General features: G+C 36.6%; 1 protein-coding gene across 2 annotated transcripts in view; it reads right to left on the minus strand.

The window, feature by feature from the left end:
- The window catches only part of rab27a (RAB27A, member RAS oncogene family), a 34,095-nt gene extending 21,790 nt beyond the window's left edge, over positions 1-12,305 (minus strand). Inside the window, exon 1 of one of the 2 annotated variants that reach the window (XM_056265930.1) lies at positions 12,116-12,305. The gene's annotated coding sequence lies outside the window, so the exon portion shown is untranslated. Of the gene's footprint in view, positions 1-12,109 lie in introns of both variants that reach the window. The other variant, XM_056265929.1, reaches the window with a different exon arrangement.
- Positions 12,306-14,847: the final 2,542 nt, after the last annotated feature.

Consider the following 14,847-nt stretch of genomic DNA (forward strand, 5'->3'; position numbering starts at 1 on the left):
CTTAGCAGTGTCAATCACGCTCGTGTACGCGCTGATCACACCCCCCTCTTGCCCAGCGCGAGCCGTCGTTCAAACTCAAGATTGCCGGCGTGCTGCAGCTGTGCTTATGACGGAGAAACAACCTAAACTGCCAATTCTCGAGTGACACCTGCTCATAAAACAAAGAGGTAAAAGGAAAAATACCGATGACGATAAACAAGCGAAAAAGAGAATTACACAGAGCCCATTGACTCGGTGTCAAAACTCTAGCCGCATAACATGTAGATAAAATGTCACGCACTCTGCTAAGCAACAATTGAAACCTGCTAATTCACTGGCTTGTCATGTTGCTGAAATAATGTACTAGCACACCTTATCTAGCATTATATATCGCTAAAATAATTACTTACATACTGTAACGTTAGTTACCGTTATATATTAACGTTATCTTACTAGCTATTTATGACTTATAGAAAGAGTGCAACGTTATAAAGTTACATGTTAGACGGTGGGCCGAACGCTGCTATCTGCTTTAGTTTTTGAAATGATAGATCCTCGAGGATAGAGTAGCTGCTTTTTTCACATAAACTAAATAATTTTTTTATGAACACGTATCCGTTTGTTGGCAGTCTCAAGTCGATCATATTTTTTTGAAAACTAAATTTACGTTTAATAAACGGATGAGGCACACGCGAGGGAGTACTATACATCTAACCAATCAAAAACGAATTCTATCGTCACGTGACTAACGTCTGCCAATAGTATTCGTTCAAAATATAGTACCATTACCACGACTGTAGCGTAGCACATGCGTTCTCTAGCTAGCTAGATCCATGAGTTCACACCATAAAATCTTCTCTAATGAAATCTACACAATCAAACATTTTCCAGCAGGAATCCTATCCGAAGACGAGAAATATTAACAGCGGCATCCAAGATTCCAGGTGTAATGGCTCAGGTAAATACTGCTGTTTATACCTGTCTTATAACGTTAGCTTAGTGCATGAACTCAGTCTGTAAACCGTTAACATAATAGGTTATTCCGGATTATGTTTGTATTTACAGGTAACGTTAACGTTACACTAGTTAGAAATGACATACAGATCACAGAGAAGAAAACGTAAACAGAGTTATTCTATCAGGCTGTACAGTAGCGCCATAAATTAGGATATGAAAGACGAGGATTACTAGACAGAGTAATCTCTCTAATCAAAGACTCTGCTTATTACACACACACTCTGCTTATTACACTCTGCTAATTACACACACACACACACTCTGCTTATTACACACACACTCTGCTTATTACACACACACTCTGCTTATTACACACACTCTGCTTATTACACTATGCTTATTACACACACACTGCTTATTACACACACACTCTGCTTATTACACTATGCTTATTACACACACACAGCTTATTACACACACACTCTGCTTATTAAACACACACTCTGCTTATTACACACACAGGGACATACACAAACATGCCAAATATTTAAAATAAAAGGATTACAATGTAAAAGATTATTATTGTGTACATAAAGATATGGTGGAATCCGGCTTGTCCCGTAGAAGGTCTATCTCTATAGTAACGTTAGGTTGTGTGTAGTTGATGTAATCGTATGTAGCTAGCTAATAACGTTACATGTTATCTCTTCCATGACTAGCTATTAGGTGATGTAGCCAGTAGATGTAAACTTATATGATAAATGTTATCTTTTCCACTTTAATCTCTGTCTAGAAAAGATAAGGGAAAAACAGAAAAATGTGATGACTGCAGGGATTGTAGTAGTAATGCTTCCAACTTGTTAGCAGATAACACTTGATATTCAAATTCTTTAAATTGTCAAATAAAACAAACGACATATAATTGTTTGCTATAAATAAAGCTTTTTCCCCCTTTTGTTTAGTGTTTTAATTACTCATGAGTCATGACATACATTTTCTAAAAATGTCAACCTTATTTTCAGTTTCAGCAACTACAAGCTGATACCAAGTTGGATAACCACTTCAATTTAGTGCCGAGCCCTAATGGTATGCTTTTATTATTCAAATTGACACAAGGGGCTCTATCTTGCACCCGGCGCAAATGACTTTGTACACTGACACATGTATCATTCCTATTTTGAACCCGCGCAAAGCAGACTTTTCCCTCCACAGACACACGTCGGTTAACTGCCAGGCGCAAGAGTCATTTATCCCGCCGGGAAAATAGCAACAGCGCCGGGATCCGCCCACAAAGTTGCTTGCGCTTTGCGCTTTGACACTTGCGTTTCAGATCGTTAAAATAGGCCCCAAGGTGTGATTACTGTATGCATTTTAATCTGGGCTCATCTTGCACTTTTTTTTTTAATTCTTTTTTTAAAGTGCCTCATAAATGTAAATCCTCATTTATTAGACCGTGAACCAATAATTTTACTACACCATTTACAACTCTGCTAATCTGTTTCCCCAGGTAATCCCAGATCCTCAGCCCTGCGAGACATCTTCTTGACCTGATCGGACTAAGCCCTGACACATCTATTGTGCTGAAACAATGAAAATGCCCTTTGTTTTTCAGGGTTCATCATAAAACCCCTTTTACTGTTTTGCTCATCTGATTGATGGAGCACATTTCAGTCGCTATATGTTGAAAAATGTGTCCACTAGATGTCTAGTATGGACAATATGTCGCTGTGTCTATAGAAGCCTTTCTCTTAATAGATCCATGGTCTGGCCTGGCAGGGTTTACATGGGCAGGGTTTATTTTTTGTGCGCATAGTTTCGGAGAGATCTATTTATTGTTGTTAATATGTTAAATGTTCTACCATTGTATATATTACTGCCATATACTACTAAAACCTGCTTGACCAAATAGTTGAATTGTCATTTAGTTATAAAGGTAGTCATGCTAAGATAATAGATATTTAACTTTTATAAGACTAAATATATAATAATTAACTTAATATATTACATTATATAATTATATCTGTTTGTTTTTTCACTATTTCTGAGATGTAAATATCAATAATTTATGTTTGGGGTTAAAAAGGATCCTAAGCATTTATACCATGATTTATCCAAACGTATGAGGTCAAACAACTACACTTAACCACAATAAAGCTGCCTTACAACCCTTCAACTTCCTGTACTGTCTTTTCTTTCCTCTTGCTGGCTCTCTCAATATTTCTTTTGTTAGCATACTGTATAATTTTCTATGGTAGCCAACATGAATTGTTCTTCCAAATGCCAAATGAATCACCTTCTGTGATTTCTTATTTTTCCACAGCTTTTTGGGCGATTTGGCTTTCTTTTGTATTTAAATTCACCCACTCTAAAGAACATTGTACAAACTTGATCCAACTTGTTAGTGAAAAGGTGTTAGTGTTGATGTACAGCTAGTAACATGCACATAACACTCCATATCCAAGATAAAGTGTCTTATTTGTGTTAGATATATAAATATAGGCCTACTACAATATAACATTGCTGCTATGTTACGCCCGCCCATTTCGGGGTCCTAGTCTGGCCGTCTGCGATTGGTTAGTATTTTTAATGACGTTAAAAACTACAATCCGATTGGCGCAGCTACTAGAGCTGTCCCGCGATTTGCCTAAGAAGATTGACAATCAAAACATACGTTTGTGAAAATATATGATCAAACCAGAATTGGCAACAAATTTTATTTGACTACATATAATGACTTAATATCGCACATGAAAAAAGCTTATACTCTATCGATGGAGATCGATCAACAACACGAAAAACGCGTTCGGCCCACCGTCTATGTAGGCTATTGCAAAATACATAATGATTTGAGGACCAAGTTTGTAGTCAAAGTATGGGCAGGCCATAGTCAATGTAAAGCATATTGTTGACGTTTAGTCCCTATTAGTGAATGTGGCATATAACTTTTTATCCGCTGTTATCGGTGGCCCTGTTTACTAGCCTGTGCGTTCACGACAGGCTCCGCTGTGGAGGGAGGGCTGTAGCGCAGCAGAGAGCAAGGGGGTGGGACCTGTAAGTTGTGCTTGTTCAAATTTTCAGGCTAAGTCAACGTTTTCTCAAAACTCCCTACTGCAGCTTTAACTTCTAATTATAAAGTTAATTTCCTACTCCAATAAATTTTTTTAATATAATCATTTACAAAGTGGCTGTCATAACTTTATGACAAATTTATTTAATCAAGACATTACTAACAGGTTAAGTATAATGAATAGGCTAATATAGTGCATATGAAATGCTTCTCTCTAAAGTTCATTTCTCTAGCGAACTAACCAGCTGTCAACACTAAATGCCTGAGATAAATGTAATGTTACGTGAGATATTATTCTCAAGCTTTTTTTATTGATATCTTTCCACAGTTAAAACACTGGTTGAGAGATGTAAACATTGACCGATCGTCTTTTCTTCTTTTGCGCTTTTTACTGGTAGGAAAGTAAGCAAACAGCGTTGCATTACTAGCCTCGTGAGACCATCCTGATCTCGCGAGCTTTCAAGGTTTCACTCGCAGATCAGTCTGGATACTTTCCGTTAAAGAAAATTTGGGAGCAGTTCACCAAACGAACGTCCAATCAGCGTTGGCTTTGAGGCGGGTTGAGGTGTGACGCAACGAGAAGCGCGTCAGTTCAGTCTAAAGAACATGTCGGCTTCAGCGGATGAAACTAGCATCAGCGTGGCTATCGAGCAAGTTTTATCGGAATTACAGAGTATTTCTTCACTGAAAGAAGAGCAAAACACTGCTCTGGAGGCTTTTCTCAGAGGAAAAGATACGCTGTTAGTACGTCATATGCTTCGTTGATCTGATTGGTTGATTTGGCCCGTCTATCACCAACATAGGCCAATCAGCTAACCAGTATTTTCGCCCCTTACCAAAACTACTTCAACGGAAGGTTTCCAGATGGATATGCGGAGCAAATCCATCTGGCGGAGTCAGGTTATTGCATTACCACACCCTCCTGGATTGGAGTTCCATCTGGATTGCCTGTGACTGACTGTATTCATTTCATAGTGTGACTGCATGCACCAAACCGTGACACCCATACCATACGGCTCTGGATGAATCCATTACACATTACAGCCCTAATCATTGCCTGAATTTCATTTCGATAAATGCGGGGGAATTCACCCTTACATGATTTAACAAATAAATTACAACTTTAAATTACAAAAAAAAAACTTTACTGACGATGCAACACTGGCCCGACTGGGCTACTGACAATTCGGTCAACTGTCCTGAAACGAATGTCTTATATCGCAGCGTGCAACGTGGTATAGCATACTGCTGAATCACTCACACCGTTTGAGAAATTATGTGTCCCAGAAAGGTTTTTAACTGATTTGCTCTGATAATCTTTGTGCATTAATTTCATACTATAGTGCATGTTTTCAGGAATACCCCCTTTATAGTCATGAAATCTGCACAAAATGTGTAAAATTATGCACAATATCCACGGTCAAGTGGCTAAATTCAGGCCCTATAGACCTTATTCACAGCAGCACCATCAATGATTTTTGACCGGAATGACAGCAAAGCTGTGAGACATAGCCTACATCTCTTCAGTGGGTTTTTGGATTGCTCTGCTAAAGAAAGACTATAAAAATATCTTTCCAGGATATTAAAGTAGACAAAAAAAAAAAAATCTCCTGACAATATGAGCTGTGAAAAATTATAAGTGATCTAGGATCTTTTTACAGAGGATGCTATTGAAACACGGTAGCCTAAATCTATCTCTCATAGCCTGGCTTTCATATCTGTCATGGCGCTGCACTGAATAAGGTCTATATATATAACATGCCATGTCACAAACTCAAATCATCTCGAACTGGTTTCTTGAACATGACAATGAGTTCACTATACTCAAATAGCCCCCACAGTCACCAGATCTCAATCCAAGCACCTTTGGGATGTGGTGGGAAAGGGAGATTCACATCATGACAAATCTGCAGAAACTGTGTAATGTTATCAGGTCAATATGGACCAAAATCTCTGGGGAATGTTTCCAGCACCTTGTTGAATCTATGCCACGAAGAATTAAGGCTATTCTGAAATCAAAAGAGGGTCCAACCCCATTACTAGCAAGGTTTAGAGTACCTAATAAACTGGCAAGTATGAGTGTGTGTACAGGGCTCGAATTTCGGCGCGGGATTGCGGGTATTGCGCCTAATTCTAATCATTCCCGCAGGTCTCCCATTTATAATGCGGGAAATTCCCGCAATCGTAATCCACACCGATTATAAAATCAAATAATTCTTTTAACAACTCTCTGCCAGACGCAATTTCACAAACAGCGTGAGTGTTCAGCGGTGCCGCGTCTTCTATCTCTCTTCTCTCAAAATGTGTCGTGCAAGGCAAGCATCAAGCGCTGCGGCGATAATACACACTCGCGTTTAGGAGTCGGTACATGACGGAATATTCACTCGCACAATCGGGCCAGCAGTGCATCGTGACTGAAGTTTACCATTTGCACGTCTTTTTAAGTCTTACCAGTTTAAACATTCAAGCGATTTTAAACTAATCAGTGCTCGCACGCTCTCTGAGATGATTTTCTATGCGCACATTCATAGAAAATCCGCCTCAAGAACAGCTGGCCAGTAACAAAAGTTATTTTTCGCGGATTATATTGCTTTAACACGCTTAATTGTGTCAATTTCAGTCTTCGTGAGTATACTCTAAACATAGTCGGTTTTGTCTTTAATAAGCATAAAACGCATGCCAGTATAATGAACACAGGATCCGTGCACTAGCTCTTAAAGTGACGGCAGCCATATGTGTCTGTCATAAATTTAGTTGTCAAAACAACAAAAGATAGCTTTAAGTTAAAGGAATCAGTATTAATAGCCTATGTATTTAATTTATTCAGGACTAAAATACTACCCAGTGTTATTTTCCATTTGATTACTTTATTCAGTTTCTGTATATGAATATAGTGTTAGACCTATTCAAAAACTTTTCTCTTTATTTGTATCTTTATTCTATTGTATTTATTTGTGCTACTTTTTTCAATTTAATTAAACAATTTAAATCAAGCTTCCTTGTGATGTGTAAATTCTTAACAACAATATTAGGCCTACCCCATTGTAAAAATGCAATGAGCGCAAACATTTAGGCAAGATAAATTTATGTAATAATTTTGTTTGGAAAAAATTCCCTTTCTCCCCCTCAAACAAAAAAAAACATTGATAATAATAATACATGTTTCAATTGAAAAAATTCATGAAATCATTCAAGAATCATGAAATCATTCTAATATGCTGATTTAGCAAATCAGCATATTATAATGATTTCTGAAGGATCGTGTGACACTAAAGAAGACTGGAGTAATGATGCTGAAAATGTAGCTTTGCATCACAGGAATAAATTACATTTTTAGACTATATTATTATAGAAAAGAGTTACTTCAATATTTAATCATATTACTGCTTTTACCATTTTTGATCAAATAAATGCAGCCCTGGTGAGCAATAGAGACTTCTTTTCAAAAACTTTAAAAAGACTTGTAACAACCCTAAACTTTTGTAAATGCAACTTTTGCAAAAAACAAACAAACAAAAAAACGACAAGCACCCATCCAAACTTATCTAACAAGCACTAGTATTCCCTGGGGGTTCATCATTGTTCAAGTTGAAACCGCTTCCTAAAGCACCTCTGTTTAACCTATATGGGCTTATGAGTTTAAGATTACCGATACCTATAAGGGCAAACGATCTTGCAAAAAAAAAAAAAAATCCAGTGAAAATTCAGTGAAATCATTTTTGTTCAGCGTTCAGATCTTTTATGCACCATTTTACGCATGGCAAGGAGAAGGTGTACATTTCTTTTGTACCAACTTAAATTAAATTTACGACCGGCTTTGCAAATGATTTACACAAAAATGAGACCATGTTTCAATGAGACCAAATGTATTAGTTTATCACTACTGTTAACATTGGAAGCTGATGGATTAAAACACAGTCACTTGATTCTACATGATCTTCTTAGCTCCACAGTGCTTGTAAACAAGCACACAATCACTATTATGAGGACAAATCTGCTCAACTTTAAGACTCTTATTTAGAAGGGTCATACTAAAATCTGCAACTGTGTTTTTATATAGTGTAGGTTACAGAAAAACTGACAAATTATGGTTAGAAAAAGTTTTCACTGTCTGGAAAGTGCACCGATTTGCAAAAACAACCTTATCTTTATGTCCTATATAAGCATGAACACACAAACCCTGTAGAATCAGTTCTAGACACAAATGGTGAGTGTTCGACTGCATCATCTGACACGTTTGTGATGTTCACTTCAAACTACAGTAACTTCTGAAGACCGACAGACGCTTTCATTTCAGTTAGACACATCTACACAACACAAGTGCTTAAACAATCACTGGCCTTGTGCAACGGCTTAGCTAAATGCCTGAGTTTGAGTTGTGCTTCCCGTCCAACCAAAACAGCCCTGATGAAAGCCTGGATAAAGAACAGGAGAAACAGAGACGAAACATTCCCAGCAGAGTACCACCCTGGGCGGCACGCCAGCGCTAGCGGAGAGAGCCGCCGATCCAGGAACAGACACCTCTTCTGCATTTCACACCAGAGTTTCTTCACCGACAGTCAAGCTCTGACAAGTTGGCTTTTTTTATTGTCCACTTCCCTCTTTTCAAGCTGAACGTGTGAAAGACAAAATAACTATGCAGACCTACAGAAGCTCATAACCTTTGACCTGACGCAAGAAACATAACAAGAAGGCATTGTCTTCGGCCTGGAAGCCATTGCAAAACAACTACAATCACATTTTAACTACAACCTTTCAGTTTTAGAAGATGAATCTTGTGAACTACTTAAAGTGAATCTATAGGATGTTCTGGATGGTTTCTTTCTGTCTGGCAAGAAAAAGGTCTTTGTGACCTTCTGGTCTGCATTGAAGTCATGTCAGAAATATCGTATTTAAAAGTCTAAAGCACATGAACAAGTCGGGGAAACTCTGGATTTTCTGAAGTTTCCAAGTTGAAGGCATGTCAGTGAGAAAACATGGTGGACACAATGGATGCAGCGTCCTATTTTTTTATTATTTATAATAAAATGAGTTGCATGTACAGTACAAAATATGGGTACAACTTTACAATAAGGGTCCATTTGTTAACATGAACTAACAATGAAAAGTACTTCTAAAGCATTTATTAATCTTAATTTAATCTTAATTTAAGCATTTATTATATAGGCCTGCAATATTAAAATCAAAAGGCGTATCTGTTAATATTTTTTAATGGGCCTTGTATTATTGACTAACTAATAATGAGTATTTATTAGCTTTAACGTTAATGTTAGTTAATTAACTAATGGAACCTTAGAGTATAGCGTTATCAAAATACGATAGTATTGTACAATTACGGTAGAATATAACTTTTCACAGCACCTTCATAACTTGAATAAAAACATAAAAAGCAAAGTTAAAAAGAGAAGAGAGTTTTAAAAAAATCATGCTTTTTTTGTAGAAAAGGTACACCGCCGCCAACTTGCTCCGACCACAATTATTTGAACACTCATGTCATAATTACTACTTCCCAAATTGTAAACACAACCTTCCCAGGAGGACTTAAAAGCACCATATGGCTCGGGTCCCTCCTTCAATGTGTGTCTGTGGGATTTTTTCACCTGTTTTATGGTCCAGCAGGTGAAAATGGTTAATCGGGTCACTTAGTGAAGTAAACGCAGTACACTCTCCTCAACAACACACATGATTTGAGAAATCATTCATGTCTGAAACACAAGCGCTGCAGGACGACACACAAGCTCAACTCTAATACTTAGACAAGCAATAGTGATGCAAATTGTACTAATACCAATAGAGCTATCTGAAATTACATTACAGGCTTAAATATGTGCCCAAATGGCTGAAAACATCTTCATTAACTAAATAAAGAAATGTATCAATTTTGCTATTGGATAGAAGCAAAAGAGTGATTTTTGCCATGCCTTATATAAAGGCTCTGTTTGGTGTTTTGTGAACTGTAAGTTTTAACATCAGGCTTATCTAATAACCATCAGCTGGTGCTCATGTGCTCTTGGCATCCTGTCATGTGACCCTCGATTCCCAGCCCTGCCAAGACCCCGCTTAAAAACACACACGCACAAGCCAAGGTTCATTTCATTTGCTTTCTCTAGAACAGAGGGAAAAAAACGATAAGCCAGTTTAAATGATTTGAGCTTTGTGGGAAGTTCTTCTGAGGATAGATTACTCTTTTGAGATGCTTAAAGGAATAATGTAACCAAAAATCTCACTTTCATGTTCCACATTCCAAATATTTTTCCATGCTACGCAAAACAAAACGTTTAGCAGAATATTCTGCCAACATGCAATAAAACTAAACGGGGCTGTCAAGCTCTAAAAATACACTGTAAAAAATGATCGTGATTTTAACGGTAAAAGACTGTAAAAATGCTACAGTGCAAAACTGTTAATTGGTTAACAGAAAGTTTCCTTACTATATACGGTAAATAACTGTGATAGATCTAACGGTACATTTAATGTAATTTTACTGTAAAATACAGTTAAATTTACAGTTTTTGAAAGTGAAAAGAACAACTCATTGTATAATTTACAGTGAAAAAACGTAAATTGACATTCCCACAATTCCCTGCATGACACTTCAAATTTGATTTATTTTTGTTGAAATAACTGTTTCTTCTTAGTTTTCTTAGTTCTTTTCTAATCAGTTAGGTACATTAGGGTTTTATGTTACATTTAATGTTGTTAAATTAATGTTTATTGCATTTTTAAAATTTCTTGTGTATTACCATGATGGTGTTTAATGTTTGTGCGAATAACACTGTGCAGCTTCAATATAATAGTAATAACTTTCTTGTGGAAGATTGCTTGTGATGAGCTTTGATTTATCATGTGACTCTCATCACTGCTGTGATGGTTGTTGGTTACAATACCAGTGTATTACAATGGTGCAAAACAGATATTAATACTTCAATAGATTGGTAAATTATCATTATATCAGATAATGAATTACGGTTTAATACTGTAAATTTTACGTTAAGTCTGTAAAACCAAAAACGTTGATACCGTATTTTTGACGGTAAAGTTCTGGTAACCACAGCTGCCAGTTTTTTTCCGTAAAAACAACGGGATTTTTTTTTACAGTGTACAGTAGTCCATATGACTTGTGTACTATATTCCAAGTCTTCGTAAGTTAGCCTATATGAGAGATTCGTGTGTGGAACTGACTGATATTTAAGTCTATTAAATATTTATTGAAAAGTGTCCCTTCTGCTGTAATTCTCAAATATGGTGCATTAAGATGTCTCAAGTCTGATGGAAGTGACATCAATGTAATTGGTTCTTGAATGCCTGGTGACCAAACATCATTGAACTTACCATTAACTTTTACTGCATAACCTTAACTTAAAAAGCAGGACATTTTGCAAGTAAAAAAAAGGAAGAAAGAAAATAGCAGATTTTGGAATGACATCAGGATGAGACATGTTAATTTTGGAGGGAGAAATATTCTGAAGTCTCAAACTTCAACTTTTACTCTGTGTTACAAATAAAAGGGTGTCAAACTGTGATCGTGGTAAATCAATCCACACATAATAGATCAATTCTGAGTCACAAACATATGTCTTACAGTTACTTAAGAGTATTTCCAAAGTTAAGCAAGGAAGAAAGGAAAATTGATCATTCAAAAGGAAAAATGATCCCTAAACCAAACATTCCTGACAGGTAACCTGATATGGGAGTGAAGCAGTGTATTTCCCCAAGTGAGGCAGGTAAATTCCCTGGACAATTCTTCCTCTCTGACCAGATTATAATTTTAGGTCATAATCATATATGCATCATGTGTGTTTGAGATGATTACATCTGATCCAGGATAGAGCCACATGTGTGTACAGATAATTCAAACCCATGAACGGCAGCTGTCTATCACTAAACACTCATTGTTATGACTAGCATAACTAGTAGGACACACCATATGTAAGATGTTTATAAGTCTTAATCATCATTAGATATTGCGTGTCTGTTTAGTCAATACAAAAATATATTATCAAAAAGCCAAATTGTAAGACTTTAAAATAAACGTGTTGACAAGACATTATCAAACTGTTATTATTATCACCCTTGGAAGAGTTAAAAACTAATTCATGTACTTACCAGGACAGTGACCCGAACGTCTGTTGATATCGTTGGATTTTAAAAGCTCTTTCGAAAATATTAAACCAACGGCGAACAAGTACAAAATGTGTGAGACTTCTGAAGCGATGGACACTTTGTTAAAGTTGCTCCCACACCTACATGAAGCACCAGTGCGTGTGTACGCGGCCGTTCAGTGACGCAATACTTCCCGTGCAGCAGCGCCAATCCGTTTAGCTCATAATTATTAATTAGGTAAGGCCTGACGTTGCTTAGCCTGGAGCCTTGAGCGACCACCCCATCAAATAAAGTCATTAATATTATTATGAGCCCAGCCTCTACCATAAAATCAGCCAATCGTGAAGTACTATCGGACGAACGTCACTTGCGTTCTAAATATTCATGAGCCAAGCCTTCGCCATTGTAGGATGCGTTCGTTCGCGCCACTTCTTCTTTTAAGAACACAGAAAAACACTTTCTGAGCCTTAAATTGATTTAACTAGTGCCAGGCTTTGGTTTTTGCATTTAAAATACGCTCAAATAGTGCAACAGAAGAGGAACTCTTTCAGAGCCGTAAGTGTGTGTGTAGCGACATCTGGTGGTATGATGTCAAAGGTAATTTCTATCAGTGAAAGTTTACACATTTTGTAATAGATGATTCCTCTTTATTTGTTCATTTTATTATAATTATTTTATAAATAAAAAAATCTTTATTTTTTAAACGAACATTTTGCAAATCTGCCAGGATGCAAGCTTATGCTCTGAACTGTACAGTAGATGGAAACTTGAGTCGGAGACTGCACTGAAGTTGCATTTAAAGGGATAGTTCACACACAATTGAAAATTGTCATCATTTACTCCTCCTCGAGTTGTTCCAAACATGTATGAATTTCTTTCTTCTGCTGAGCACAAAGGAAGATATTTTGAAGAACGTCAGCAACCAAACAGTTGTGGGGCACATTGATTCCAATAATATATATTAAAAAAAAAACTATGGAAGTCAGTGGTGCCACACAACATTCTTCAAAATCTTTTACGTTCCACATAACAAAGAAATTCATACATGTTTGGAACAAATTTGTCTTACCTCTTATGTAACACAATATATGTTTAGACAAAAATTTCTGTATTTTAGCATGATTTCCGTGTGGAATCATGTACTTGTATTTTTTTTATTTGATAAAAAAAAAATTCTCTTGTGTGTGTATTAATATAAGATGCTTTGTTTTTAGGGTGACTTTTTAAACATTCTGTCAAGGGTCTACAGATCAAAAGTAGCCTTTTTGGTTAATTTGGGCATATTTACATCTACGTATGTTTATTAATGTGCACTGCCCCTGTAAACAAATGTAAAAGTAAATGATGACAGAATTAAAATTTTGGGTAAACTATCCCTTTAAGCCTAATATTATATTATAGCTATACTATTGTATATTAAATACTATTGTATTTGGTACATGCAACTTTGCTAGTTTTATTGCAAATGGAAAAAAAAGCCATTTATCTGAACAAATTTACTGTCAATACAGTATACAGACAGTGCATCCATAAATGAACAGAATGGCGTAGATTTTTTTTGTGCTTATTTGCAGTGACAATAAGGCATTTTATTTAGAACCTTTTAGTGGTCATTTACAAAGTATATGAAAATAACAAGCATTTAACATTCAAACTCTCACACAAACTCTTGTTCAACATCAGTCTTTGGTTGCAGATGCATTTGCTTGTACTTCTTGTTGGGTAGCTTCCGCTTTCTGCTCCTTTGAGTCTGGTTTGAGGTCTTGATCTGGTGCAGTTGTTGGACGTTTTCTGGGTGCCTCAAATATAGGCCTGTATATATACACACCTCCCACCACTCCAACCAGAGTAGCAACTGCTATCTGATTAAAGGGAATCCGTCTTCCAAACATGATCTTATGTTAAGAAGGAACACAACCCATTAGAGACACAAAACATCCCACTCCTGAAAAGAAAAAAGGAAATTCAGTAGTCACTACATATTGTTTATCAGGTCTTCTGTTAGCTGCTGTTTATAGTATTTTGCGTATGCATTACTGATGTATAATTGCACAATCTGTACATTACAGTGCATCAGCATGATTGTAGATGACAATATTAACTTAAATATGAAGCTTACGCAGAAACACTACGATAACATTCTACCACGTCTAATTTTCTAATGTCTAACGTCTAATTGCTGTTTTTCTTACTCACCCTGATGTTTTCTATATTTTCCGAATGTTAACTGAGTTTTGACAGACGTGAACAGAACCATAGACTGTAAAAAAAAAGAAAAAAGGTTAAAACACATGTAAGACAAGGACGAACGAGCGACTACGGCAACTCACGCAGGCCAAATGCGACGTGTACATTTCCGCCTTTTTTCAAACTACATTCATAATAATGTTTCAGAGTCTATTTAATGAGCCACGAAACATATTTAAATGAACTTAAAATTATTATAAACATTACACATTAAGCGTTACAAAACCTGCATAATGTGGGACGGTCGCCATCATAGATATCTATACGTAGATGGCACATTGCACCGCTCCAGACACGTAGGTGCGCCCGCCATTTTGCAACGGTCAGCGTGCCGTCACTCACAGTAAGAATCAATAATGCTACAACATAGCACAGCTTTTGGTTGTGAAACCGTCGACATTTAAATTCCCGAAGAAATGGGATAACCTTTCACATGTGAGAATGTCTTGGTTTGTGTTTAAGTATTAAAACAACTGTACAATAGTTTTTTGCTG

The sequence above is a fragment of the Rhinichthys klamathensis genome, unplaced genomic scaffold (genome assembly GCF_029890125.1).
Source record: "Rhinichthys klamathensis goyatoka isolate OS25496 unplaced genomic scaffold, OSU_Roscu_1.1 h1tg000242l_1, whole genome shotgun sequence".
Classification (NCBI taxonomy): Eukaryota; Metazoa; Chordata; class Actinopteri; order Cypriniformes; family Leuciscidae; genus Rhinichthys; species Rhinichthys klamathensis.